This window comes from Haliaeetus albicilla, chromosome 7, assembly GCF_947461875.1.
Source record: "Haliaeetus albicilla chromosome 7, bHalAlb1.1, whole genome shotgun sequence".
Classification (NCBI taxonomy): domain Eukaryota; kingdom Metazoa; phylum Chordata; class Aves; order Accipitriformes; family Accipitridae; genus Haliaeetus; species Haliaeetus albicilla.
This window is the reverse complement of record NC_091489.1, coordinates 28516644-28527591: the sequence shown is the minus strand read 5'-3', so window position 1 is coordinate 28527591 and position 10948 is coordinate 28516644. Positions and strand designations below refer to the sequence as shown.

The 10948-nt window shown below is 40.3% G+C and overlaps 1 protein-coding gene across 4 annotated transcripts in view; it reads right to left on the bottom strand.

Moving 5' to 3' along the window:
• Positions 1-523: 523 nt before the first annotated feature.
• Positions 524-10948, bottom strand: part of ETAA1 (ETAA1 activator of ATR kinase) — a 55124-nt gene continuing 44699 nt past the window's right edge. For 3 of the 4 annotated variants that reach the window (XR_011325450.1, XR_011325452.1, XR_011325453.1), the window contains 2 exons: positions 5854-10905; positions 526-1325 (listed from right to left, as the gene is read on the bottom strand). The gene's annotated coding sequence lies outside the window, so the exon portion shown is untranslated. Of the gene's footprint in view, positions 1326-5853; positions 10906-10948 lie in introns of all 4 variants that reach the window. The other variant, XR_011325456.1, reaches the window with a different exon arrangement.

Genomic DNA, 10948 nt, shown 5'->3' with positions numbered 1-10948 from the left:
GCGTGGCATGGCAGGAGCAGGCAAAAGTTGCCCCTGTGGCTCTTCTGAGAGTACCCACTCCCTGAGTAATGAGTGATCTGTTCCTTGTTCCCTGGGTGCGGCATGTGTTCAAGGTCTGTTGTTTAGTTTTGATTGGCCAAACAGGCTATGAAGTGTCACTTCTCTTTCACTGGATAAATGTAGCATTTAGGAGCAGGCGTCTAGTTTTAAAATTCATAGCAAATGTACTTTAAACATTTCTAAGGCAGTTCTTCAGTACTTCATTAGGGGTCACTCCCTCTGAAAACACTGTTGCCAGCAAACTTGTTCACTATAACACTGACAGAAAGAAAACACCAAAAAGGTGAAAACATAATTGAAACCAATTCCTTTAAAACTGGAATGAATGAATGAATGAATGAATATTGCTGTAAGGTATTTGCAGTAACCTCCCAGATGTGTCTCTTAGACTTTAGATGAACTTGGCTCAGAAGTACCTTTTCTTTTATTTAGATTTTGCTTTTTATTAAGTTTTTAAAAAACATTTTACAACTAATAATAAAAAGGAATATTAAATCTCATACAATGTTTCAAAGCTACTAAAGAAAAAAGTGTGCTGTATCCTACTAATATATCATGCTCTCCAGGAAAGCGTTGGTACCTTAGAACTGGCAATGGGCCTGACCCCCCCAAATCCAGTACTTCCCTCCATTCTATAGAGTAGGAGTTTTAGGTTTGTAGATGTGTATTCCTACAGCTTTAAGTGAGACAAACAGAATCCTCTGTGCTCTGTCATGTATTTATATGGGATAAAGCATCAGGATGTGTCTTAGGAGATTTCCACCATTACAGACCTCAGAAACCTCATGAGAGAAGCTCATCTCCCAGAGTTCTTGTCTTGCTGAGGTCAAAATCTTGTAAGAACATGGCTATTCTAAAGGATTAAATGTGAACCCGATGTTAGCACTGATTTAATCTTGCTCATAAACTTCAAACTTGAGCCAAAACCTCTCTACATGCAGATAGCAGGAATGACAGCTTGATGGATCTGAAACTTTAAGCATTGTGTACAGTTGAGATTGGTAAGCAGGATGAGAGATATGTAGAACCTTGGATAGTCCTGTAAGGATATATAAGCCCTTCACAGGCTTGTCAGATGAAGAGCAAATATGGATTTATGTGTTAGGATGAAGGAAACAGGAACCTTCCTACCAATGAAGGTTAGGAAAACTTTTATGTTTTCTCCAGTGAATTGCATGCCCACATAAGCCAAGAGGATTAAAAATCAATGTTCTGCATGCCAGGAGCCATAGCCTTCAGAGAACAAATGTGGTTCTGGGAGATCCCTGAAAAAGAATGAGACCTTTAGGTAATGAAGAGTATTTTTAGGGATTTTATTTTGGGTGTGTGTGTGTGTTTGTTTTTACAGTTAAAGGAAATTAAACCAAAGCCCTAGCTTGATTTCTCCTTGTGGATTAGTCTGTGCTAATTATTGCTGTTAATAGAACTGTGAGCGCTCAAGGTCCCAAACATGCAAAGACTTGTACAGCTATTCTGTGTGCCTATTGAATCCAGAACTGACAAACAACTGCCTGCAAAGTTAATGGTACATGTCTTTGCAGGATTTGGGCATGAGAAGGGGTTTGGAATCATGGTTGTTTTAAGAGCCCAAACAAAACAAGGGCTGGTGGAAAACATAAAAGTGATTCTCTTCATTCAAACGCGATTCCTGATCAATTGGTATCTTTGAGGCTCTCTAGCTAAGCCTCGTACAGGAGAAAGTAGTAAGGAATCACGAGTGAATGACAAAATCAATCAAAGGCAGGAAAGAAAAGCAACCTCCTTGTTTATGATAAGTATCAGTTCTGTTTCCTTTGCATTGGCTTCATTCAAAGCCCACTGTAATCAATAATATTTTTCCCTTGACTTCAAAGCACTTTGGGTGAAAGCCTGTTGCTGCACATGGTTGTTTTCAACCGTGAGTCTCTGAGCACAGCTGTACTATACACTGGGCTGTGGTACAGCAGTCCTGGATCTCATGCTGTGCACAGTGTTCTGCAATAATCCTAGCCCAGGTCTGCAACCGGCATAGCCACATGGTCACGGTGTGCTGCCAAAGCTGCGCCATTCTGCAGAAACACCTTCTCATGCCATTTCCCTCTGCGCTGCTTCAGGTTCAAAGGGAAAACGTAAAGTGAAGGGCATCTTGGGAAGCATCAATACCACCGGCCTCTTAATAAGCTACAACTTAAGGGGGAGTTACTGTAAAGACATGAGCTCATCTGCATTACGGTGTGATTTTGGCTAAACAGCCTAGCCAAGCTGTTTGGGAAATTATTTGTTTTCTCTCTTTTCTTTTAAAAAGCTCCCCATCACCACTCCACCATGCACAAACACACTCAATTTGGTCATGACAACGTTTTGACCCTACCGTGGAAAAGGAAAGGAAAAATGTGTTTGGTTTTGGTAGATACTTATTTTTCAGTTTCATACGGAAATGCTGCAGTTTTAAATTACTGCAGAAAAAAGACTTTTAAAAAGGGACAGAAAGGTTAAAATGTGAATAAAAATAGAAGCATTTTGCAAAAGGAAATGTAAACCTTTTTGGGAAAAAATTTCAACTGCATTTCCTTGCTGTATTTTGCTGTATCTCTAACTATTGGAAGGGGAGGCAGGCAACTCTACACAGTGGTTCATCCGACTGATTTTACATATGTACATGTGCAACAAATCTCTTTTAAGTCACTGGATAGGCTTGGAGAAAACACATGACTTTTAGGGAGCAAAAACTGGTGGGACAAACATTATACCTATGCAGAGAATAAAGCATTTGTCAAGGCTTCTAACAATCAAAATTTTGGACTTGCTCCTAAACATTTAGGTGAAATACAAAACTGGGATGTTTAGGCTCTTACACTGTAGATAGTCAACTTGTGTCTTTAATAACAAATAACTGGGCTGGGATTTCCAGTGAAGTCCAGGTTTGCTAGGTGCCCAGCCTCAATGAAAATTCCCTTTGAAAACTATGGGGGAGGTGGGTGATAATGAGGGTCAAAGCAGGGCTGTATCTCTGGCCCTACTGACACTGCACAATTAAAGGTAGCTGTGATACATTGAAGTATTACACAAAAGGAAAACTTCAGCAGCCAGTGCCTTTGATGGAAGGATACATTATGAGCTTTGCCCTAAAGCTTTGTAGGGAACCCCCAAAGCATGAACAAGGTGTTTCATGCTTCATGCTATTTTGGGGTCCAACATTTGAGAGATTGGCTTTAAGCACAGAGGCCCCAGTTGTAGTCCCGTTCTGCTTGTCATCTGCTGGGACCAGGTAGAAAGCAAATAAGGGGATTTTCAAAAGAGGTAGAGGACCTAACTCAGAGATTTTTAATTCTTTCTCTAGAACTGAAAGCACTTCCTACAAAACTTTAAAAAATATTTTGTGATAAATTCAAATGCCTCTCAGGCATGGTTAGCCTTTAAATACAACCCTCATGCCATGTTGTTATTTATGTAAGACTGGGCCATCCTGATTAAGAGAGTGATAGTATGAAGCATAAGAACAGTGACTTGTAAAGAATATTGAGGCAACATCATGGAGCTGTTCTCCTGGAACATAAATTTTCATTAAAAAAATACAGTGCTTTCTTTGCAAGGGATTGTAGAGCGCTTTAGAAGGCTAATGACATTATTGGTAGGTGATACATTTTGCAAAAGGAAGACAAGGAAGAGAAAACATAATTTCCTCTAAATTCAGCATAAATTCTATTACCTCTGTTATTGTCCCATAGGCCAATGGCACAGATTTCCTAAAGCATCTGCTTCCTAGATTATATAGTACGGTTTGTTCTTTCAGAGCACTGTATTGTTTCTATGGAGATCAGTGCAAATGTTTAGCTCTTCACGTCTATACAGGGATTATGACTTAAAAAATAAAAAAGGAATGTGAAGTTGGGCATCTATGTACATACTTAGCTACCGGTAAATTGGAATCTGCTGGTGGACCAGCAACTGTGAAAATGTGCTCTATGTTTAGATTCAAGGAGGTGAGTGCCAGGCTCCTGTGTTTAGAAAATCTTGGCCAGGGTCTGCAAGTTATTTACTGATTAGTTGTATTTTATCTTGACTCCTGCCTCATATTTCTTTCTAGTTGAAAGAACTCTTGCAGTTAATCACAGCAACATTTTTAGATATAGGTGATGGGGATTTAGTGGTGCTGGGCCCTTACTCTAAAAAACTTTTCCTGTGTTACTACACAGATACCATAAAAAGCAAGTTGGCATTAGGAAGCAGTGATAGTCTCACATTGCAGAGAGCAGGCAGAGGTACAAATAGGTTACGTGGTGTTTTGTCTGGAGCCTCTGACAGACCTGGAAACTGAACACAGACCCTATTTTCTTGTTTGAATGTCTGTAACCCCAGAACAGTTCTTCTACCTTTGTCTCCCTCACAGATTTTATTAGCGTACAGCTGAACCTTGGCGTCCCAATCACTCATGGTAATTATTCATCAGTGTCTTGCAGGACTTGGGTGCTGGAAGTATTAGATCTATTGTACATAATTTATATAATTTATTCTTCAAAGTCAGAAGGGAAAAGGAACCCCTAAGTTTTGATTAGACACTAAATTCATTATTTCACGTTAGAATTGCCTTCACCAGAGGACCAAGGAAACTTATTTGATTCAGTAACAAGAGCTCCAAAGGGTACTAATTTAGTAAGACTATTGACTGTTCATTACTCCGATGTTGCTCAAATAGCTGAGAGCATGTGTGGTGTTTAATGTGATCTTAAACATTACTATCTACGGTAAATCAGAAACAGGGCACAAGTGCTATAGCTGCTGTTTAATGATGTATGAAAAAGCTGCCTGGTAAAGTGTACCATTAAGAAAAGCTAAAACCAGTGCTGAACAAAGACCTGATGAAATATTGATACCTTTGCAGCCAGTACAATTTCTTGTTACTTGGAAAGTGACTGAAGTCTGGTTTTCTGAAAAATCATACTTAACTTGAGCAAAGCAATGCAATCAGATGGATGGGAGCAAATGATCTATTGGGGGGAGAAAAAAACCCAAGGAAAAATAATACAGTTTTCAATACATCAGTGTTTAGTTTATAATCAGGAAGACTTCCAGTTCTGCCATTATTCCCTTTCAGTTGAAATACTGAACCTCCACCACCCCATCCCTAACTTGTTCCTCCTTCTTGGAGAAAGACTCTGATTTAAAAAAAAAAAAAATTACTAAGACAGTCCTTTTTAAAAGACAAACTAAAGGATGTAAACTTCATCCCACCTTTAAAAAGTGTAAGAAGACTGACGGGGGAAGCTCTCCCAGGTCAGATGCCATCATTGCCAGACCTTCTCTTAGAGATTCTTGGGAAAAGCATCACTCCCTCTGCAGCTGACATACATGTTCTTAGCAGGGAGGATGCTTCTCTTCTCTGCACGTGTATATCTGAGAGAATGGCTTTGTTCAGCACTGTCATGAGCACTGTTACTTAACCCCAAACCGGTAATGCACATCCCCATTTGCCAGTATTTTGACATAAAGCTAGTGTTTGTGCTTGTGGACCTGACCTCAGGAAGGGTAGCTTCCATTTCTTCAAAGCTAGGGAAGCACCTCTTCAACTCTTTGTGAACCAGGGCTCAAACATCTGTGCAAATTAGGTTATTTTTATTTTACTTCTCTGATTCATTCTCCCCACCCCTCCAGCCCCCTTCCACAAAACTTGTGGTTTGTGTAACTGGGGCTGCGGTAGGTCAACACCATTGCCCTCTTTATCTGCTGCGAGGGTCTTCAGCACAGGGATATGATGGAAGTTTTTACAAGTCAGGGTGCTGTTGTAATTGTGGAAGCTGACAGGGATTGCAGTACCTGTGCTTAGTGGTTAGAACATCTCTCTCACACCAACACCTTCTGTAGTCTGTGTTGGGGAAGACCTGAGGTTTCTCCTTTCTGATTGCTGCTTGTGGGCTTTTGCTGACCCCATAGAGCCCCATGGCACATTCAGCCTAGAAAGAAATAAATACAAGACCGAGAAGGCACCCAGAAATGGTCAAAGCAGGGAGTTTAAAAAAACAAGACCAAAAGGAAGTGCTTTTTCACACAGCACATAATGAAATTGTGCTACTCATAAACACAGGATGCTGAGGAGACACGAAGAATGAATTGATTAAAAATAAATAAAATAATGGGATTAGGCAACTTTATTAGAAGAGGTCCATTGGTGGTTATTAATGAAGTAGATGGAACCTCCAGGTCAGGAAATCCTGGAGCCATTGCTTTTAGGAAGCAGGACACTGTAACCAGGAAAAGATCGTGCTTCCCTGGCCCCATTTTTTCCCTGGGTTTCTATTACTGAGGCATGCCAGAGGCAGCGACTAGGCTGAGGGACCTCAGGCTGAAGCCCAGAGGCCCTTTGCTGGAAACGGCCTGAAACTACTATGAGCTTGATTCAGGCCAGCTGAAACCCATAGGTCTCTGCTCTGAGAGGGAGGTTGCCCTCTGCACAGAGGACAAAACAGGTCATATTTCAGGATTTGGCATATGTCTGCAGAGGGCATTTGCTCTCAGCAAAGTCTCAGAGGTTGCTCCAAACTTCTTATACTGGGGGAATAAAGGCGAGACACGTGGTTATTAATGCGCAGCGTGGGCTCCCTCCACTCTCTTGCTGCAAGAGACCTTGTATAGGTCTGCCTACTCCAATATACAAATATATCCAATATACGTACCCCATAAATGTACACGATATGTACACATGCATGTACACATGCATGTATATATGCTGACATGAGCAAAAATAGAGAGGAATCAAGAATCATGCGCTCAATGTGAGCTCCAGCAGCATTTCAAGTTATTTGGGGCTGCGGCATAACTTTTTTACAAGTGGGTATTTTAAAACCAAGTAATAAAAGGGATTTCGGAGATAATTGATGTAGATCTGTGGTATTGTGCAAGAAAGTGCCCTGAAGAAAGACCTGAGACAGGCGGCTCATTCAGATTGTAATTAACTCACAAAGAGCAGGTGAGGGGAGGGACAAGCCTCCAGCCTTTTCACTCTTCTCCTTAAACAAAGAAGACCTTTACAAATATGTGTGTATTAGATCCTTTGGTCTGCAAATTTCTCTCTGGCTCACACCATCATAAAAGATTCAGAGGGCTGTATCTTTTGGATTACTAATTTATGCTGTTTACAGACTGGGAAAGGGGAAAAGAAGAAAAGCTCTGAAAAGTCTAGGAGCTGTGCTTTGCTATTAGGAGAAACCAGCTTTTGTCAGACAATGTTGTTCAGCCTGATAGGGGATTTTGTTTAGCTGGAGAGGAAGGACCAGCCTGAGAGCAGGATGTTCTCTGTTGAGGCCCAGTTCAGCAAAGTGAGTTCTCAGGAAATGAACAGGGGGCAGGAGCAGTAATGATGCCAGGTTTGGGGAATATGCATTGAACAAGACCCAATGTGAGGACAAGTCTGTGGGCAGGGCTCCTGGAGATGCCGGTTTCACCCCAAATTGTGGGAAAGGCTCATGTTCTTAGCTTTGTCTGCCTTCTTCCCATCTCTTTTCTTGGAGCAATCTGAGGTTGGCAAGGCACAAAATGCCCCTCTTTCTCCAAATATGCTAGAGCTGTGATGTCCTATTTGTATTTCCCAGAGGTCAGAAAATGGTTTGTCTATTTCAGGTGTTTGCCTGCCAGCACCTGGTAGCAGGGTAACATTTTGCTCTTACCCTGCTGTGAGGCTGCAGGTACAGTACCACTCTTATCATCTGCTCTGTGCTGCTGTAATCCCTGATTTTCATTTTTCAATATCAAGCCCTGATTTTTGTCAGTGGGAGTCAAGGTTTGCAAGGAATGTAGGTCCAAGCCCTTCATGAGACCTAAGACCTCTGCAACTTCATTTTTTTCCTTATTGCTCTTTTTCCTTTCCATTAGCCAAGCAGAAACCTGACTTTCCTCTCCACAGCAGTGCAATCAGCACATTGAAGATCTACACATTATAATGCCTCTGCATCCTTTTCCTGAATTTCTTAAACTCATTTATTCATCTAAATGTATGAACAAAGCTTTTCCTCCCTTGCCTTGAATAGCTTCTGACGCCCTTAAATTAAAATAAAAAATGGCATTGGGGTGCTGTCACTACTTGAGAAAAGCCAGAGGAATCAAATTAAGCCCATCACTGTCCCTAATTCACACATTTGTAGGAAGGAAAATTGAAAGTTCAGCACCATGACTGAAAGATGGAGTCCCGGTTTGTCATCTTCTCTTCTTAAAAAATACATCTTAGTGATTTGATAGATCACAAGGATCCCTGCCTCTGAAACAAAGAAATGGGAGATGATCTTTCACTGGTGATGTAAAATAGGAGCCACAGCAAGGTAGTTGAGGATACATCCTCCATTAGGCATGTAAGTAGTTGCACTGAGATCACTTGCGTAAGATTAAGCATGAATGCTGACTAAACTGGGGCTCAGATGAAGCATTATGGGGAAGGTGGTTCCATGAGAACATGAAAGGATGAATAAAATCAGGGTCGTGCTTTAAAATATTGGTGCCCATGTGACAAACATAATTTAGGGTGCAGAACATAGGTTTCTGTTAGTACCTAAGTGGACTCAGCTACTCTTTGTGTCTGTGGTTTTATTCACTAGTACACACGCAGTCTGCAGATGCTTTGCTTTTAAAATGTGTCCCCAGTTCTTTTCTCTTTAACCTGCAACGAGTTTCATCTAATGACTACCTTACTTAACCAGCTTCATCAACAATTCCCTTTTCTTTTCAAAAATCAAAAGAGCTTACAGAAACATTTTATTAAAAGGAAAGGCTGGCTTTAACATCTGTAGAAGGAGGGGAAAGTAGCTGTCCTAAGTAGATCTTTTATTTGCCTTTCTAAAATTTTAATGGGACTCAGTGGTCAGGCCTGAAAATTTGCAATGTACCTCCAAGACATGCTAATGCCCAGACGCTCACATGCACACATGCATGCACAAAAATCCACCCATAACACCAACACATGCTTCTTCAGTTCAGCATAACCTTCTCCCGTGAAGGGCCACGTGCATAAAAGTGCCAGTACATAACGGCTCAAGTAACTGAATTTTAAACTCCTGAAAATAGCAGCTTAGATTGGAAGTGCTGACATAAGCTTAGCGACAGCAGTGCCAGTTTAACAGTTGTATGCACTATGGAGTGTTCTTGCAACATTCCTCATTTGAAAGACAATCTGTGCGTGGTATAGACTAGTATGGGGGGGGCAGGGAACCAACTGTGGTCTTGGCTGACAAACTCTGTCAACCAACGCAATCTGTGCTCCTGATGTTTACTGCTTAAAGCTAAGTAGGATATTTAGCCAAATTTCAATTCCAGCTACAAATAAAGCTCAATTTATGTGTGTGAGTATGTGTGTGTGAGAAAGAGAGATGATTGCTCATTTAAATGACAACTTTATATATGATAATTACAGTCATTAATGAAGACACACTTACTTTACCATAGATTATGAGGATAAAAGAAGATTGCCCAAGAATCATGTTCTGGTATAGACTAGAGTCAATAAGAAAATTAGTCCAAATACTATCCGGAAAATTGTTCTTAAATAATGCCCTAAAGGTTAAAGGAACAATGGGTGTAAATTCAATGGAAGAAATTTTAAAAACACACTAGAGGTCACTGTTGCTACTTGAGCAAAAGCTTTTTCTGCTTCCTTTTAATTTAAGACGCTAAAGATCAAACATTTCAGCAGAAAAAAAGTACTTCTGTTTCTATATATTTCAAAGCATGTACAGTTTGATATCCTGAAAAAATAAACAATATATTGATACGGAACAGATGGTTGTGCTATGATTGTGGAAATGGTATGTACTGTACATATGAAGAACTTGGACTCATAGGACAATACAGTTCTATTTTGTGCAGCATCTTTCATACAAATGGCATCCCCAAACACTTTATAGCTTGTAGCATTAAATAATATAGCTTTAAATTACAGAGATAAATAATCAGGGGGAGAGAAATTAAATGTTATGGGCAAGGGACAAAAGAAATGTTAGATATCTGAAAGCTGTGCGAAGGCATAAATTACAAATCAGAGCCAAAGATAAATGAGGAAGCCAAACAATTAAGTCTTGTAATGCAGGAGAAAATACCTCAGTCCTCCCAAATTATTCATGAGCTGGGTATTAAAAGGGAAGCAATCATTTTATATCATAAATACAGTCCTATGCCTAAATGTATTTATAACTACATATGTGTGTGTGTGTGTGTGTGTAATGCCTGTGTCTGTGTATATATATATTTATATCTGAAGAAGAAATCCTTCTGAATGCCCAAGGGTGTAGACACTCACTATAAATGCAGGACTCGACCATGGCATGTTGCATGTGTTACAGCCTTCAGCAGTTAAAAAGGTCAGGATTTAGAGGAACATTTTTACTCATTGATATGGAGAATAAAATCATAGACTTCATATAATAGGAATATTACCATGGACTTCAAAAGCAGGTGGTGAAACCTTCCTGCAGAATGCAGTTCTCTTTTCTGAGATCTTAGTTGCCTCTTGAATGCCATTAAATTTCAGCAGACAACCAGTCTCTCTAAGAGCTCAAGGAATTAAGCTACCAGTGTAAATAATAGTAAGTAATGCAAGTGAGTGAGAAGGCAGGTACACTGATATTTTCGAAGAACATCGTTCTGTGTTCAGTCTTCAAGCTCTAATTACCATCTTATCTTTCAGAGCTGCCACTGAATTGGATATGGGTTTAGGGGACTGCCCAGTGATGGCTGCTGTATCTGATAGGTCCCTTACCTGCTAATGTCATTGGGATCAGAATTTCCAGGTCCGTGGGAACACTATAAGAGCTTGAGATACTTTTCCAGCTTTCCCTCAGATAGTCTTTTTGAAACCATGTGGATTTTACCTCCATAGATCTGTTGCCCCTGCAAGCAAGGAACTCAAGGATTATTATCTCATACCTGCAGA